This window comes from Megalobrama amblycephala, linkage group LG17 (genome assembly GCF_018812025.1).
Source record: "Megalobrama amblycephala isolate DHTTF-2021 linkage group LG17, ASM1881202v1, whole genome shotgun sequence".
Lineage (NCBI taxonomy): Eukaryota > Metazoa > Chordata > Actinopteri > Cypriniformes > Xenocyprididae > Megalobrama > Megalobrama amblycephala.
The window spans coordinates 36,558,347-36,577,593 of record NC_063060.1 but is presented as its reverse complement, the minus strand read 5'-3'; the positions used below and the strand labels follow the sequence as shown (position 1 = coordinate 36,577,593).

At 38.4% G+C, this 19,247-nt stretch overlaps 1 long non-coding RNA gene across 2 annotated transcripts in view; it reads right to left on the bottom strand.

The window, feature by feature from the left end:
* The window catches only part of LOC125250870, a 127,084-nt gene that overhangs the window by 49,245 nt on the left and 58,592 nt on the right, over positions 1–19,247 (bottom strand). The window contains exons 3-6 of one of the 2 annotated variants that reach the window (XR_007180885.1): positions 12,226–12,315; positions 11,971–12,070; positions 11,711–11,859; positions 11,440–11,633 (exon numbers count right to left, since the gene is read on the bottom strand). The exons of the other annotated variant lie outside the window; for it this stretch is intronic. This is a non-coding gene — a long non-coding RNA (uncharacterized LOC125250870). The remainder of the gene's footprint in view (positions 1–11,439; positions 11,634–11,710; positions 11,860–11,970; positions 12,071–12,225; positions 12,316–19,247) is intronic. 2 annotated transcript variants of the gene reach the window in all.

Sequence of the window (19,247 nt, the reverse complement as noted above, 5' to 3'; positions counted from 1 at the left end):
CACTTATTAGCACTGGGAAGTCGGTAACACGTTAAAATAAGGTTTCATTAGTTAACATTAAACTGTAAACCCTAATTCTCAAAATAATTAATTGGTTTGAGTAGGGCAAACTCAAATGAAACAAATTAATTCAATCAAATGAACCTTTATGAGTATTTAGAACTTTCTTTTTCTTTTGAGTTCAAGAAACTGACACATTTTAAGTAATCGGAATTGTTTCATTGTTTTGAGTTTTATGAACTTGTTTCTTTTAATTTGGACAAACTTAAATTTACCTGAAACTGGGCTGGGGTTTCTGTTTCCCAGCATGCTTTGCCATGACATTTGAAAGGGAGAATAAATACAAAAATTAAGATTTTTCAAGTTAAGAGTAATTAAAATGTCTGACTACAAAATTGAAATCTGCCAGTTCTGCTTAGTTAAACTTTGAATTGTTTAACTTAAAAAAATTGATGTAACTGTTTTGCCAAAACTAAGAATTAACAATGCTTCTAGCATTTATTAATCTTATAGTTAATGTTAATTTCAACATTTTCAAATACATTATTACAATCAAATGTTGTATTTCTTAACATTAACAAATTATTATTAACGTTAATGCACTGTGAACTAACATGAACAAACAATAAACAGCTGGATTTTTATTAACTAACATTAACAAAGATTAATAAATATTATAACAAATTTATTGTTAGTTCATGTTAGTTAATACAGTAACTAATGTTAACAAATGAGACCTTAAGTGTTACCGGGAATTCCGGGAAATTCATTTTGGCGAATCGGTTTGTTCAAACAGTTTACTGATTTGTGTTCCCTAAGTTTTCCAAAAAGCATTCTATGTTAAATTTTTAATAATAAAGTTATGCTTTCATTTTTAATAATAATAATAATAAAACAAATTATTATCAGTGGAAAGTCTGATTCCTTTTAGTAAATCAGTTCTTTCAAACACTTTGTTTTAATGAACTGGTTCAAAAACAACAACAACAAAAAAAGAAAAAGATTCACTGATTTGTTAAGTCTGTCAAAAGTCTGTCTCCATCATTAAAACAATTGAAAAACAGCAAAAATGTAAATAAATAATAATAATAATCACCATCATCATCATCATCTAAAATAACATTAAAACAAAACAATAATATAACCATGATAAAATAATGGTATAATTTATAAAAATGACTCATTAAATATTTTTTTTGCATTTATTTAACAATTAATAATAATTTTAGTTTTTCCAATTAGGTTGATTTCATCAAATGTTGAGTTGAGCAATTGACAAACGCAATTTGCTAATCTGTTCGACTGAAGTTTCAAAAGAAACCGGTTGCCGGGGACAATTCATTCACAAATCGGACTTGACTACTTTTTACAATACACCGGCTAGACCTGCTGTAGGATGCCGCTGAGATTATGTATGAAAATCTTGTCAATAAAATGTTTGTTCACTTTTCCTTCTTGTTTTCACCCAATTTCTTTTTTCTTTTTCTGTTGACTCAAGTAATAAGACAAAAACATCAAGAAGACAACAGCCCGGCTCCCTGCTGTAAGCTAATAAGCTGTATCCAGCTCTGCGTTCGTGCAGCAGTCTGTAGGTAATACGCCTGTCAGACAAACCCTCATTTGTGTATCAGTGGATCAACAACTCCCTGCTCTGAGTGGAAGAGAGACAGAGACACAGCAAGGCAGAACAGCGGAGCGACGCCAAGAGACGAGAGCAGACACGGGACCGGGGCAGGAGCGAGGGAGGATGGGACATGCTGTTCTGAGGATGAGTGAAGGTTGAGCAGGGGGAGACACGGGCCTCGTTCTCCCCTCATCCCGACTCTCTTTCTTAATTGAAAAGGAAGAGAGTGTGGGCCGTTGTCAGGGCAAACAGTAGTCAGTCAGTCAGTCAGTCAGTGCATTATTCCACAGTGCTTGGCTAGGCTCCCCTTCACTGGCTGTAATTTAAATGACTGTCAGGTCAGTGGCGAGAGCAGCACCTCTCCCACTAAAAGGGAGGCTGCCATTGCCTTCGCCAGCCTGCCACGCGGCTGATTGTCTCTCTCTCTCCTCTCCCAAACCAAATGGCAGGGAGGCACAGCTGTCACCCACTGGTCACAATGCATTTACTTAGTGACAGAATTCTAATTAGTCGGCAAGGTGGTGTCACTAGACTGAGAAGAGCGGAGATGGAGAGAAGGAGAGTGGGATAGAGGGAGAAGGAGGGGGAAGTCAGTTGGAGAGGATAAAGCAGGAATCGGATGAAGTAACACAGTGAGGTTGCAAACATTCACATATTTCTCTGCTCGTAGGACTAAATTACAGACTCTAGAGTCACCAAAGCAGCATTAGATGAAGCAGGGCTGCCAACTTCGGAGTTTAGCTTGGAGTGAGAATTTCACAATTAGATTTAATTTGATTCATAAGCTTGCGATTTGATTCTGATCTTGATTTCAATTAAATTCAATGTTGATTCATTTCAATATATTGTATATCCGGTACAGTTTATCTTATTTATTCTCAAGGAAAAAAATCTCTCTGAACTAATACTATAAACTACAGCCTACAGGGAACCATGCCAGCCGTACATTATTATTAAAAGTTAAAGGGTTAGTTCACCCAAAAATGAAAATTCTGTCATTAATTACTCACCCTCATGTCGTTCCACACCCATAAGACCTTACGGAACACAAATTAAGAATTTACACTTCAATCAGTGGTTCTGAGTGTGTATCAAACTGCCAAATTCATGTGAGCCATTGAAATTTCGAAATGTTTCGAAACACATTCCGAAGCCTCGTTTACTGAAATCACGTGACTTTGACAGTTTGATTCACGCTCCGAACCACTGATTCGAAACAAAAGATTCATAAAGCTTCGAAACTTCATGAAGCAGTGTTTTGAAATTGGCCATCACTAGATATTGTTGAATAAAGTCGTTGTTTTGTTTTTTTGGTGCACAAAAAGTATTCTCGTCCCTTCATAAAATTAAGGTTGACATGAACTGTTATGTCTTTAGTACCTTTCTGGGCGTTTGAAAGTGTAAATTAACTTGCTGTCAATGGAGGCCTTTAAAATTAACAACTGATTTGTATACAATTGCATACACAGTAAGGCAATTATTTTATAATAATACCATTGTAATCACTTTTTAGTGATATAAGTGAATGTAATATAGTGCGGTTCTTGTTGTTCATTTGAAAAAAAAACATTGTAATCAATTGTAATCGATGTTGAAACAATGTTGAATTTTGAAAACAGTTGAGGCAGTTGCTGTGATTCTTTAATGAACAGAAAGTTCAAAAGAACAGCATTTATTTGAAATAGAAATCTTTTAACCCTTAAATGCATGACTGTTTCGCCAATCATTCATACATATTTGGGTCTTTATCGACCCGGATCTATATCTAATACGGAAGGATCTCTACCTGTCGCGATAATATAAAACTCCTCTGATATTAGAGTAACAATTACAGAAGAATAAAATAAATCGTATTTTGTTACCTTTTGGAGCTTGAAAGGGCTCAGTTTAAGCAGATGTTTTATGCCATCATCACTGTCCTCGTCAGAGCTCATTTCCCAGTAAATTCAGCAAATAATGGGCTAGTTTTATGTTTGAAGACACGAATATGAGCCCATTCGTGATCTCAAATGTTTTCTCACAACTATATAATTTTCAACATCTTCAAAATCAATATTTCGATCGCTAACAGCTTCACCAGATCCATCCAGTAACAGTTACAGTCATATTTGATTGCGTTCAGAACTTGCTCTGCAGTAAATCGCATTTGTTGTCGCACATGTTTTTCTTATTATTTCGTTTTCTGCCTAAATGAGTCTTTTTTTTTTTTTTTATTGAAACAACAGTAGGGGAATACAAAGACATTTGAATATATAAAACAAATCAAAATTCTGTATCTTATATGCCTAAATGAGTCGTCACTTCAGCATTGTGTATCAGACATTGCCACCTTGTGGAATAAAGGTGAATTGCACTTATTCCGTCATCTAAGATTCAATTATTGTTGTGCAGTAAAAATACACGTACACTCATACATACCTCGGGTCGTTTGCGACCCTATACAATTTTTACAAAAAATGAATACAAAAATACGCATTCTTTTATAATTTTATGATTTTTTTCTTTTTATATTCTTTATAATGAATTGATTGAGGAATACCAAGAAGGTTGATGCCTAATTTTAAAAAATGAATGAGGAGGAGGGTAGTGAATAACGTCCCGGGTCACTAAAGACCCGAGGTATGCATTTAAGGGTTAATAAACGTCTTTACTGTCACTTTTGATCAATTTAATGTATCCTTGTTGAATAAAAGCATTAATTTCTTTAAAAAATACAAATACAAACTTCTTAATAGTTGTAATGTATATAAAATAAGATATTTTATATAAAGTAATGATAAGCTCAAGAAGTGAGTCATATGTTGATTCAATAACGCTCTGGGGTGCGTTTCCCAAAAGCATTGTTAGCCAACTAAGTCCTGTCGTCACTACCAAAGTTCAAAGATTTGGTGTTTACCGAAACCATAGTTTAAAAGCACCATTTTTGAAGAGTGCGCATGTGTGTACGTGCTCTGGTACGTAAGAACGAGCCTATGATTGAATCTGGAAATAAAGAGAATTAGTCCTCAGATGCCATGTCCGCAATTTATAGCAAAAAGTCTAGCCTTAATTCGATCTCAAAATGATTCAGTTAAAGAAGTTATTACTCCACCACCTGCGTGACATCATTCACCAATGTGGCTGATCAACAGGTTTGTGACAATATGGTCTCGGGAACTAGCTAGCTAGTTGATTTGTTCAACGATGCATCGTACTATGGTAGCAAAGCAGCGTGTTACATCATTGTACGGGAAAATGCACCCCTGATTGTTTCATCAGACTGAACTAGTAAGTCTTACTGGAGTTTGTGAGTTACGTTTTTTTTAATGACGTACCAAAATCTGTAAAACTACAAGTGAAAATACCTCACGAACATGCATGGCCAAAAGAAAAACTGTGCCATTTCTGAAGTAACCATATTCCTCCCAAGAAACACAGCTAAACTGGAAACCTAACAGTTTGGAGCACTCAAAACAACCCTGTGGACCTGAAAGAGGGCAGTAATAACTGGAGGCAGTGATGAGTGAAGCTGCTGGGAATGCACTGCTTCACCCCTTCCCTGTGCGGACTGCAGCGGCACGAGTGGGCCTCATCTCCTGCTCTCTCCACAGTAAAATGCCTCCTGAACAAGAGGCTTTTAAGGCCCTTGAAGAGTTCATCCAGGCCCCATTACCATAGCTCAGGAGTGGGATGTCGACACCTGGCTGGCCGAAGCACCAGAAGCAGATCTTGAGGGCCCTCCAGGAAGATAGCTAACAAGAGCCCTTTCTCTCTCTTCTTTTCTGCTTCTCCCTCCCCTCTCTTTTTCATCCCTGACTTTCAACCCTAACAGCACAAACGCAACACACAAGCACCAGTGGAGACTGGCAGGCCTGTCAGGGGTCTCCTACGGTGGCGGCTGAAAGGGTCGAGGGTGGCGCTGGAGATTGCGTGTGAGGGGCCCAGGTCACAGCGCATTTACTCAGTGACACAATTCTAATTAACCAGCTACTGCTGTGTCACTGCACCTCACAGACAGGGCGCACACCCACCCGTACACACACATACCAACTGTGACTCAATACAAATGCTTCCGATTTCGTGAAGTGCAGAAGGTAAGAAAAATGTTTTAAAAACTAATTTACAAACTCTATAGAAGATGTCTATTACAATTGATTGATTGGAGGAATTTCTCCATGATGTCTATTTTGAGTGATTTTGTCACCTGTGCTAAATTTTTACAAGATGCACCATAAAATGAGTTCCTGATGATCTCTTTATGAGGAGATTATGAAGAAATAATTTCCTTAAAAGACACTGTTATATGGTGTACAGGTTTCATTGCTGTGATTTTGTCACATATTGCACTTTCTTTAGACAGGTTATTGAAATGATTGCAATTGATGACTCAAAATCAGCCAAAAAGCTCTTCAAACTCAGTTATTCAGACATAGTGCTCATGCCCATTCCTCAGATTCCTGCAGTCTCAAACCCAAACAAAAGCATATCAAGAGCAGATTCACCTGCTGATACTCTACACTGTTGTAATTGGTCTAAACAGAGGTTTTTAAAGTCTTAAAGGGATAGTTTCCAAAATGAAAATTCTGTCATTAATTGACCGTTCACAAAGACCTGCCTCCTTTAGTTACTGTTATTATGTCCGACAAGTCATGCCGCTCTCATGCCACACATCATGTTCTCACAGTGAAAAATACAGGACACTGACAACTAATCGACAGACAAGACAGAGAAGGTTACTTTTGATATGAAACAAAGTCTCAAATTTCAAATTTTGTAATTTTTAAAGAAATGTAAACAATAAATACCGTTTTGTGGCTCTTTAATGTGTCGTGACAGATCGCTGTAGCGCCTCAGAACAAGCGGCTCATGAACCGATCATCTCTTCTTACTAGTTAATCTATATCAAATAAACATGAATGAGCCACATTTCAACCACAGAAAGATGTCAGTACACGTCATTTTCAAGTTCAAGTCCACCAACGTTAATCTACTAACTCCCCTGACTGCTTTGTCGGACAAAATGGCGGATTCGGCCTTATGCCTTACGCCTGTCAATCAAACTCCCGGCGAAGGGTCAATTATTCACTCTCATGTCGTTCCAAACCCATTAGACTTTCGTTCATCTTCGGAACACAAATGAAGATCTTTTTGATGAAATCTGAGAGATTTCTGTCCCTCTGCTGACAGTCTATGCAACTAATATTTTGAAGCTTTAAAGGTGCCCTAGATTATGTTTTTATAAGAAGTCTAAGGTGTCCCCTGAATGTGTCTGTGAAGTTTCAGATCAAAATACCCCATAGATTTTTTTTAATTAATTTTTTTAACTGCCTATTTTGGGGCATCATTATAAACGCGCCGATTTTATGCTGCGGCCCCTTTAAATCCTGTGGTCCACGCCAACAGAGCTCGCGCTTGCCTTAAACAGTGCCTTAACAAAGTTTGCACAGCTAATATAACCCTCAAAATGGATCTTTACAAAGTGTGCGTCGGATTATGTGAGTATTCTATACTGTTATATTGTTTACTTCTGATTTTGAATGAGTTTGATAGTGCTCCGTGGCTAACGGCTAATGCTACACTGTTGGAGAGATTTATAAAGAATGAAGTTGTGTTTATGCATTATACAGACTGCAAGTGTTTAAAAATGAAAATAGCGACGGCTCTCGTCTCCGTGAATACAGTAATAACCGATGGTAACTTTAACCACATTTAACAGTACATTAGCAACATGCTAACGAAACATTTAGAAAGACAGTTTACAAATATCACTAAAAATATCATGTTATCATGGATCATGTCAGTTATTATTGCTCCATCTGCCATTTTTCACTATTGTTCTTGCTTGCTTACCTAGTCTGATGATTTGGTTGTGCACAGATCCAGACGTTAATACTGGCTGCCCTTGTCTAATGCCTTTTATAATGTGGGCTGGCATATGCAAATATTGGGGGCGTACACCCCGACTGTTACGTAACAGTCTGTGTTATGTTGAGATTCGCCTGTTCTTCGGAGGTCTTTTAAACAAATGAGATTTATATAAAAAGGAGGAAACAATGGAGTTTGAGACTCACTGTATGTCATTTCCATGTACTGAACTCTTGTTATTTAACAATGCCAAGATAAATTAAATTTTTCATTCGAGGGCACCTTTAAAAAGTTCATAAAGAGATCGCAAAACTAATCCATATGAATCGAACGGTTTAGTCCAAATTTTCTGAAGACAAGATCGCTTTATATGATGATGAACAGATTGAATTTAAGCTTTTATTTACATATAAACACTGATCAACGAACTCAACCGTACATGCTTGACGCACGAGAACAAACCTCATTGGTTCTTGCAGAAGCTCAAACATAATCCTCATTGGTTCTCGCACAGCAAGCAAGCTTCCGTTTACCATAACTGATGTGTGCGTTGATTCATTTTAATATGTGAATAATGGCTTAAATTAAATCTGTTCATCATATAAAGCGATTGAGTCTCTTCAGAAAATTTGGACTAAACCACTCAATTCATGTGGATTAGTTTTATGATCTCTTTATGAACTTTTTAAAGCATCAAAATCTTGCATAGACTGTCTATGGAGGGACAGAAAGCGCTCAGATTTCATCAAAAATATCTTCATTTGTGTTTCAAAGATGAACGAAAGTCTTAAGGGTTCGAACGACATGAGGGTGAGTAATTAATGACAGAAAAGTAAAGTAAAATAAAGTAAATGTCCAGATATGTAAATTACTTAAATGATTCCACAGAGGTAAGTATAAATAAATAAATAAATGTTACATTACATTTATTTATTGTAATCTATTATTATTTTTTATTTTTCATTCCCATTTTAAATATATGCCCACGTTTCACACTTTGAAAACTGCTGGTCTAACCCACTGTCGCAAGCCATACTCTCTCACTGAACGTAATGGCAGGCAAAATAACAGGAGAGATCACAGTACGGGTCACATGAACACTGGCAGGAATGTCAGCCGATGACCTGACCTTGTCTGCTCCACACACAAACTGCTCTGGCCACATTATGCAAATCAATCTCTGCCCAGAAACACCAGCACAAGGAATAATCGTGCATATGTATGTGTCTGGGTGTGCATTTGGCTGTATCTGTTTATTTGTGTGAGTGTGTGTGTGTGTGTGTGTGTTTGTCTCTGCGCACAAGAAACAGTCGATGAGGGGGTATTTGAAAGGCATGCCTGATAAGGTGATGTAGCCAGATTCATTTGCGCTTGGGCATAAGGATTAAGAGGACAGAATCTGAAGATAGAAGACAATTGAACCCTGTTTAAAGCTTTTCCCTCTCTCCCCCCTCTCTCTCTCCCTCTCTTTTAATTTGTACATGTGTCATGTCCTCCTTCCCACCCCTCTCTCCCTATTCAACAAGCTCGAGTCATTAGCGGCTCAGGTGGTCGACTCAAGGTTAAAGAGAAAGTCAGTGAGGAAAGATAAAGGCTACGGCTATAAGACAATAATGGAAAAGTCAAATTAAAATCACTGCTAAGTTGGTTCTGCGGCGAAAAATAGAGATGATGGCTCCATTAATGAGGGGAATATGGCTGCCGCTTTCCACGAATATTTCTCTGATCTGCCCTTTTTGAAATTCATGCATCACTCTGGCGGAAAACCGGTACATGAAGGCCTAAGTTAGAAAGGAAATGTGGTGGGGCAAAGGAGAAGGTCAGGAGGAAATCTGATGTGTGTGGATTTGCACTTAACCGGTCTTAGTTAAAGCTGACATGGCAATGGCTGCCCATCAGACTGTTTTGACAAGTGCCGGCAGAAATCGTTTGACACCGGCCTTCTCCTACTCATCATAATCATTTAAGGGAACTTATATTCGGCATTTCAATCTTTCAATTCGAAGACATAGAAGCTAAAAGATATGTGCTAATATAGGCTGATTAAATCAGAAGGTAGAGGAGACTGACCACTTACACAAATATATGGGAGAGATTTTAATGGTAAAGTAATGATAAAGGCCTTTAATAAAGGCCTTCTGAAGTGAAGCAATGCGTTTGTGTAAGAAAAATATCCATATTTAAAACATTATAAAGTAAAAAACTAGCTTCCGTCAGACAGCCGTACACAACGATTTATTGTGAAAGAGTAACCCCTGACCTGACGCATGACGCATTGACGAACGCAGAAGCAGAGGATAGAGCGAAACAAAACACCGGTCACGAATTAGAAGTCTAAAATGAGAATTTTTAAAGAGAAATGTCGGAGGATTTCGATATAAGAGAAGAGGAGCTTGAGATTGTTGCCCAACACTATTTGTTTGAACCACGAGAGGCATCTAAGCTTACGCTACTCTAACTCCTACATCGTGTCAGGGGTTACCCTTTTGGCGTAAGTCGACTTTGCATAGGCCGTCTGCAGAAGATAGTTATTATAGTTTTTAAAGTTTTAAATATGGATATTTTTCTTACACAAATGCATGGCTTCGCTTCAGAGGGCCTTTATTCAAGCAAGTCAGCATATTAGAATGATTTCCGAAGGATCATGTGACACTGAAGACTGAAGTAATGATGCTGAAAATTCAGCTTTGCCATCACAGGAATACATTACATTTAAAAAAATAATAATAATAATACAGAAAACAGCCATTTTAAATTGAAATAATATTTCACAATATTACTGTACGTTCACACCGCCACCGTCGAGAGCGTCAAAATTCACCTTGGCTGCCCTGCCAACAACGCTGTACTGTGCGTTCAAACAGCCGCCGGCGGGAGGGTCAAAGTAAATGACAAGTTGTGGCAACCAATCGGAATCCTCTCAAGCGAGGACCTCTACATTCCGATTGTTTGCTGCCGAACCGCATCATAGCTCATTACCATAAAGTTGACTCTCCTCGATGCTCTCACCGTCCAAGACGCGCCGCTCTCGCCGAAGCTCGCCGCCGGCTCATATTGAAAATGAATGACTTCCTGTCACTTTGACAGTCTCACCGGCGGCGGTGTGAACGCACGGTTACTGTTTTTACTGTATTTTTGATCAAATAAATGCAGTCTTGGTGAGCATAGGATGCTCCTTTCAAAACATTTTAAACATCTTCCTGACTCCAAAGTTTTGAACGGTGGTGTAAAAGAAAAACATAAGTTATCCGTCACAAAAATTTTACAATTTCTGTTTCAATCTGCATTCTAAAGTCGGAGTCAGAAAGCAAGGGATTAATCAAAAGTATTATTCTATTGATGACCATGGTTCCTCTTTAGGTTTATCCATCTAACGTTACTGTAATAGTGGTTATGAAAACATATATTGTCAACTTACTCCAAGTAGACAGGATCTGTACTTCTATAGCTATCACAGAAAATAGCTGAATGAGGTGTTTCCAACATGGCCGTCGACTAAACTGACTTGCTTTCAGGTGACTTTGGATTAGAGAGAATCTATAAAGCCAACACAGACCCCTTTCAACTTCAACCAGCTCCAATTTCTGATGTCAAACCACAACAGGTCATAAGTCACATCAGAACTTCCATGCAAAATGGATGTCATAGGAACACTCAAGTGACAGTGGGCTAGTTAATTTTAGCCTGAGAATGGCAGGCAGAAGAGCTTCCACTGTTCGGAGGCTTGTTCACCAAGGCCATCGCTCTGACTCCGGTGACCTCACTGGTGAAGTGGCACACTGGAGTAGGGCATAGGGGTGCAGAAGTGTGACCTGTAGGAGGTTAATACATGCTCATACTTCATACTGAGAGGGTGAGCCCATTTAGGGTAATTTCTCAGAGTGCACTAGCCATAGCTACTTCAGTGTTAAGAAGTGGCCGGCGAAAGTAGGGCCGCTCTGTTCATTAACATGCCTGCCGCAGTGAAGCACCTGCCACAGTGGTTTGATGGAGTGCTTTTGCATGGCCCCCTCGGCTTCCCCAAGCCTCCGTGGCTCGATTACACTTTGGATAACTTCACTGGCCTTGGAATAATTCATTTCTGCTAATTCCTCCTCTTTTGGGTCCCACCATGCTGGGCACAAAAACCCCATGCTGTCATCGGTCCCCCATCTCACTGCTTTCCCTGTAAAAAAAAAAAAAAAATGTAAAGAAAACGCCCAGGCAGGGAAATTAAATGTCACCATAAATAATCCCTCCTACTGTACAGGCCCTGCGGGATCAGGAACTGGCTCTTCTCCATGTTCTTGGGCAAGAGACGACAGCGCTAAGTGATCTTTGGCTCTGTTGCGGCACCCCTCTGAGATTTTCACTCTACACTTTATTCAGAATTAACCAATCAGAAGCGAGATCTGCAAAAAACAACCCAAGCCGTTTTATTACTCCCTTATTTTCACATGCTTGTTGTACTATGATGTAATAATCATGCTCTATGTAAATGACAGCGATATGAATGTTCTCACCGCCAGCACATAATGATGATCGCGTGTGTCATACAGCCTCCCCCGAGACCAACCTACATCCTTTTTATGGTAGTCATTCTCATAAAATGAAGAGCCATTCCTAGGCATGGTGAGGAAATAAATTAAGCTTGTTCTTGTCACGTAGGAAATAAAGCCTCTAAGTTCCACAGTTTTATCTATATGCTCTTCACTCAGATACATGCGAGAAGCAACAAAGAAATCAAAATAATAGTTGTTGTTTTTTTTTACACTTACTGTCGATGCAAATAAGGGAGTCTCAATAAGTGCCTGCTGTGTCCTGGAATTTAATGACAGTGTTCTCTGTCCCACTCCAGAGCCTGGCCTCTGAGAGGAGGAGAATCCAGCACATGGGAATAGGATAATCAGTACACATGGCAGCCACACATATTCCCATTTTAATGGCCGATTGTCCCGGAAAAGACTCGTTAATTGGAGCATATCTACCCGAACTTGTGTTTAAAATAAATAACAACCCCAAAAAGTACATATTATGATTATTGATTCCCAGCATCCTGTTTGATTTTGGACAAATGAAAAAGCAGATGATGACGAACCCTCGCCATGTAGTATGTGTGTGTCTGTCTTGAGCAGTGTTGATGTATTTGTGTCTAATGAGTGGTTTAGTGCGAGAGCTAGTTAGCACGGGGGAGTGTTTGTGCAGAATCGAACGGGCTGATTTAAGGTACGGAGGTCAAAGGCCAGCCCAATTACGTCCTTGGCGAGGGCGCCTCCTGGCTCTTTGATTCTGCACTTCTAAAGGGGCAAGGGAGGGGCAGGGGTCTGTGGCAGCCGCATTATGGGGGTGTTAATTGGAGCATGTTGTTTTAGACGGCCAAGCCATCAGGGCAGGCCACAACACCAGCACTGGTCTAATTGCAGAGGCAAAGGCCTTCATGTTCCCTCACAACTGTAAGCTTTTACATGTGCCCGTACACTGCAAGCACACACTCTAGTCCACCAATGTAAAACAGCCATTTTAAGTTGTATATACAGCAAAACAGTGCAACTTGTTTAGCCTGTCAGCTAGCACAGAGCAGTAAAAGTTCACACATTATATTTTGAATAATCCTTGCTTTGTTATGGCATGTTGTGTAAATTCTAAATCTCTGTGACACAGAGAGGATGGGATCTATTCAAACTCCTCATTTGCAAGCCTGTCACCCAAGCCATAGCTCTCTGTAATGTTTAATTACAGACTTAACAGAGACAGGCTTATAATCAGTCAACTCTGCTCAAATAAAGCCATCCTGTAAGATGCAGGGAGCTTGTTTCTGATTTATGAGTAATACAAATTTTGACTTAATTTACCATAATTGTAACTTTGTATCTCACAATGTAACACTATTATATATACAATTTTACACTCACAATTAGGACTTCTCTCAGTGTGACTTTATATGTAATTTTACACTTACAAACTACTTCTCTCAAAGTGAGAGTCTTTAATCTAAATTCTAAATCTAAATGAGAGTCTTTAATCTAAATTGACCCTTCGCAAAGACCCGCCCCCCTTAGTTACTGTTGCTTTGTCCGACAAGCCGTGGCACTGTCATGCCACACGCAGTGAAAAATACATTGCAGAGCAAAGAGGACACTTATGATATTAAACAAAGTCCCAGCTTTCAAACTGTGTAGTTATTATAGAAATTCAAACAATAAAAACCGTTTTGTGGCTCTTTAATGTGTCGTGACCATGGTAGTGACAGATTGCTGTAGCGCCTCAGCTCAAGAGGCCCGTTAACCGATCATCTCTTCCTACTAGTTCATTTATAGCGTCAAATAAACATGAATGAACATGAGAATGAATGTTGTTTCAAACGCGGAAAGATGTCAATATACACAATTTTTCAAGTTTAACTCCACCGAGGTTAATCTTCTAATTACTGGTGGATGCGGCGTTCTGATTGGTTAGATCGCTTGTCAATCAAACTCCCGGCAAAAGGTCAATTAATCTAAAAAAAGTTGCCATCTAAAACTTTTATTTCTACAATGTGACGTAGTATCTCCCAATTCATTTTTTAGAAATGTATTTTTCTTTCTATTTACAATTACAACTTTTTCTCCCTATGTGACTTCATATCTCACAATTACAACTCATCTAATTGGGACTTTATTTCTCACAATTACATTTCTCAAAATATGACTTCTCACAACTGCAACTATTTCTCAAAATATAATTTAATTTCTTACAATTGCAACATTTTTTTTTTTTTATAATTACATAGCTCTGCCATTAAACTCTAGATGGTGCAGGCTGATAGATCTAACTCATTTGGTAGCGATCACGTCATTATCTACAGAGCACAGCTGATTGGTTGTTGTTGAATCAGTGGCCAATGAGCTGCAGCTCAGCATTCAAACAAATACCGGAGGTGTCTGCAGTCTGCAGTGTGCTTTCAGAAACCCTCCACCTTCCCCAGCTCCACCTGTATAGATCAGCTATGGGGGCTAATTCATATATGTTACATGTGCAGCAGCAGGAGCAGCATGTCTTACATGTTCACAGCAATATCTGTGAAAGTATTGGCAGTAGCAAGTCTCTGTTCTTGCTCTGCAGCAGCAGCAGCAGTGTAACAGATCTATTCCAAAACCAAATACATTAACATTGCCATATCTATTACCATGCCAATCTCTATTACCATACCAATCGGGTTCATTTCGAGCTACAGGCAAAACAAGTGAAAAATGTCAATTTTGGTCGAAATTGAGGTTTTCACAAAAATGAGTTCATTAAGCCCTCGTCTAGCAATCCCAATGCTCAAAATAGCAATTAAACATCTAAAAGTATCTTTATTTGTACATTTTCTGAGAGGAGTATCCTTTGACCATGAAAAATACTGTATTTCTCTGTTTGCTTCTCGACAACTTGCATTTCCTCTTAGCACAAGTTTGGTATTGTTGTAAAGTGCAGCTTTCCAACTTTGTGAATATTCACTGTGAATTCTCGATGGCATGAGTCTGATCCAGTGAAATGTGATTTTAAATCTCTGTTGTAGACATTTTAAAAATTCTGTTGTAAACAAAACGATCTTAGCACACGATCCCGATATACACATATACACAGAATTACAGTATTTCAAAAAATCTGTCTTCATGCAAACATTATCTTTTATGACTTGTGAACATTTGGTTAACTGTTTGGGGAAAACATCTGATGTGTAACATATTAGATCCGTTTGGTACAGTAGGTCTTAATATATCTACCGTCTGTTTCATTAATGTTAATCAAACAATTGTGGAATCATGGAAAAAAGTTGAATATGTATATTTTTCCTATATATATGGGTTTTGACTTGGTTTGTACCAAATTTGGTGGTATGGTTGCTAGATGATTTTGTTTTGGAACCTTCAGAAAACTCAAAACTGACTTTGCTGACTATATCAACTTCAAACAGGTGTAGCTCAGTCATTTTTTGTTGGATTCCAACAAATCATACATCATTTTGAAATTTTTTAAATAGAGGATATGAGAATAATAACTTTGCTCACTGCGACTCATTTTACCAGCACGGATCACATATGATTTAATTTCTCACAATTGCTATTTTTTCCTCAGAATGATTTCTACTTTCCCACAATACCACTTAATATCTCACATTTGCTAATTCAAATCTCACAATTGTGATTGTCTCACAATTACCTTATTCATAGCCTTTTTCATTTTTTTATTCTGAGACAGAAGCAGGCTTCAATATGGTGCTGTGCTGCAGAAAGACGACATTGAGACACATCCAATAACTGAATGAAAATGCAACTGATATTATCACTGATATTGTCTTCTTTAGGCTTGTTTCAATTCAACAGACTTCAACAGATACCACTGACACCATAACGTCAGCTCAACCTAAATGGTTGTCCACATATCTACCTCTCTGCCCTCTTCAGTGTAAGAGAGATATTTGTGTTGTGCTGATTATTGCTCTCTTCTGCTCGTCAACACAAAGTAATTTGTGCGAGATGAGGTATTGAGCGGTTAAATTGTGCCACCGGCACGTTTAGCCTGTCATAAAGCATGTCTTCTTTATTGGGGTGGCTCTCCAGGCCAACACTGTCCACTGCTCTATAATCCAGTGCTAAGAGCTCCCTCCTGGGCCTCCATACAGCGGAAAACGCCTCTGATCAATGCTTTTCACAAGAGAACAAGGTGCCGAAGGACTGCTGGGATTTTTAGACATGCTCAGGTGCTTTTTGAATATGAGCTACATTCCCTGGTTACAACTTAGCTACAGATAGTACCTCTTCTCATTTGGTCAGAAAAAAATGTTTGGTATTGATTGTGAACAGACTGCAGATAAGACCTGAGTCAGCACTCAGTTTTATGTGTGAACGTTATGACGGGACAGGGATGAGAAGTTTCCCAACTAACAAATAAAGAGGTCTGGAGACAAAGAACCTCATTGGGATTACAGATGCATTTCAGAGCCATGCACGTGCAAAAACAGATCCACAGATGTCTAAATTAATTGATCGCATTATAAAAATTTTCCCTCTGAGAGTAATCAGTCAGAGCTATTGATAATGGGGCCTCGTGCCATTGGCCTTGTGTGTTTATTCATAGTGATATGTTACTATGCCTTTGAGTGCCTGAAGCTGGAAAGACGGATGAGGCTTCTGCTACCACAGCCACTGTATGAGCTATTGTGGACAGTATATTGCAAATCTCTCTTTCTCTCACTCTCATTACACTTAATCTTTTTCAGATCTTGGAGCATTCACTGAAATGATGTCTACAATTATGTCGCCTGCTCAACAAAAACGTAATAAGATATATTTATACATACTTTAATGTTCTTCACAGATGTTTTTTTTTACCCGAGCGAACTACAAAAGAAAGCTTATGAAAATAAAAAAGAAAATTACCTACACATTAAATTGCCTGTGTCATGTCCTGATCCCACTTAGCTGTCTACACTATACTCTCCTACAGAACATATACTGCTAATTAAAACAAAAAGATGTAAGTACAATGTATATTGTACATACTGGTATGTGTTGTATAACGTTATGCAATATCCTATAGTATGCCTACTGTCAAAAAAGTTCAAAATAGTTAAAAAATTGTAATTGTACTTCAAACATTGTATGAACATAAAAACACTAACATGGAGGTCAGATTTACTAAACAGGGCAAATTAGGCCAATATGGCTTGGCAAACGTTATGTTCGGATAACGTTTTCTTCTGGCATTCCAAAGAAATTAATAAAAGAGTGGAAAATATTTTCTCCCTTCTACCACGTGCTCTCTGTTCTCTGTGGTGTCTCCTCCTAGCAGAAACAATTGCAGCTATGACACAAAATGGGTTAAAGGTGCCCTAGAACTTTTTTTAAAAGATGTAATATAAGTCTAAGGTGTCCCCTGAATGTGTCTGTGAAGTTTCAGCTCAAAATACCCCATAGACTGCCTATTTTGGGGCATCATTAGAAATGAGCCGATTCAGGGTGTGTGGCCCTTTAAATCTCGTGATCCATGCCCCAAGAGCTCGCGCTTGCCTTAAACAACATAAAAAAAAGTTCAAACAGCTAATATAACCCTCAAAATGGATCTTTACGAAGTGTTCGTCATGCAGCATGTCTAATCGCGTAAGTACAGTGTTTATTTTGATGTTTACATTTGATTCTGAATGAGTTTGAGGCTGTGCTCCGTGGCTAACGGCTAATGCTACACTGTTGGAGAAATTTATAAAGAATGAAGTTGTGTGAATACAGTAAATACAGTAAGAAACGATGGTAACTTTAACCACATTTAACAGTACATTAGCAACATGCTAACGAAACATTTAGAAAGACAATTTACAAATATCACTAAAAATATCATGTTATCATGAATCATGTCAGTTATTATCGCTCCATCTGCCATTTTTTGCTATTGTTCTTGCTTGCTTACCTAGTCTGATGATTCAGCAGTGCAGATCCAGATGTTCTGCCCTTGTCTAATGCCTTTCATAATGTTGGGAACATGGGCTGGCATATGCAAATATTGGGGGCGTACACCCCGACTGTTACGTAACAGTCTGTGTTATGTTGAGATTCGCCTGTTCTTCGGAGGTCTTTTAAACAAATGAGATTTATATAAGAAGGAGGAAACAATGGGGTTTGAGACTCACTGTATGTCATTTCCATGTACTGAACTCTTGTTATTTAACTATGCCGAGGTAAATTAAATTTTTGAATCTAGGGCACCTTTAAGACATGCTTTTTTGGGAATTAAATAATGGCGCAAATACCAGTAAATTGATGAGCGAAAATATTGGTAAATCGCGTTGCGTGATTAATTTAAATACTCTCCTCCCATAAATTTTGCGTCTGAAAGGGAAACTCCTACAAATGCATATGCAATAAGGTCAGCTGCAAAAACAACTCAGTCCACACCTTTTCAGTGCTAATTTTGCACTGCGTGTCTTTAGTAAATCCTGACAATAGTTTTTTAATGCCAAAAAGAGGGTTTACACTGGCGCAAACTGTTTGAAAATCAGGCCCTAAGATTCTTCAAAATATCTTCTTTTGTGTTGCAAGAGGAAAAAAGGAAAAAAAGTCAAACAGGATTGGAATGTGTGGGTAAGTAAATGATACCAGAATTTACATTTATGGGTCACTATCACTTTAAGTAGAATTTCTTTGAACACCTTACACTTCTGAGGACCTAAGAGAAAGGCATTTTGTCCCCATGTACACACAATTGAATGACAATAAAGACATGATACTTTGAACTTTATTCTTCAGCTACAGGTAGACAGAAAAGTGAGGCATGTCAAAAGAGCCTGAAAACTGCAAGGGCTTGATTTTCCTTGTGGTCCACAAAGTTTAGGAGCATGGTAGGACCAGCCGTGCAGCTGATGACAGACCTGACAAATCAGCTATAAAGCAGAACAGAAGAGGATGTCCCTTGTGGGACACCGGTAATGAGGGTTAAGGGTGTACATTTCCCACTGATTTGATATAATCGGTTATCCACAGAGGGCACAAGGCTTACATTTTAAACTTTCAAAATTTCAAATTTTTGAATTAATCAGGGCTTGTCAAAGTCACACAAACTTACAGCCATATTCAAGATAATCAAAACAATAAAACCATGCAGGATTTCTATTCAATTATCTTTACAATTAAATGACAGCACACAAAAAAGTCTAATACCTGCAAAAGTCACATGATTAATCCAGAATTACTTTCAGAAGACTGGCATTGTGCTTACATCTCAGTTCTCTGACCTGTGCTAAATCCAGTTTAAAAAGCAGTGAATCTCACAGTCCAAAAAGTGT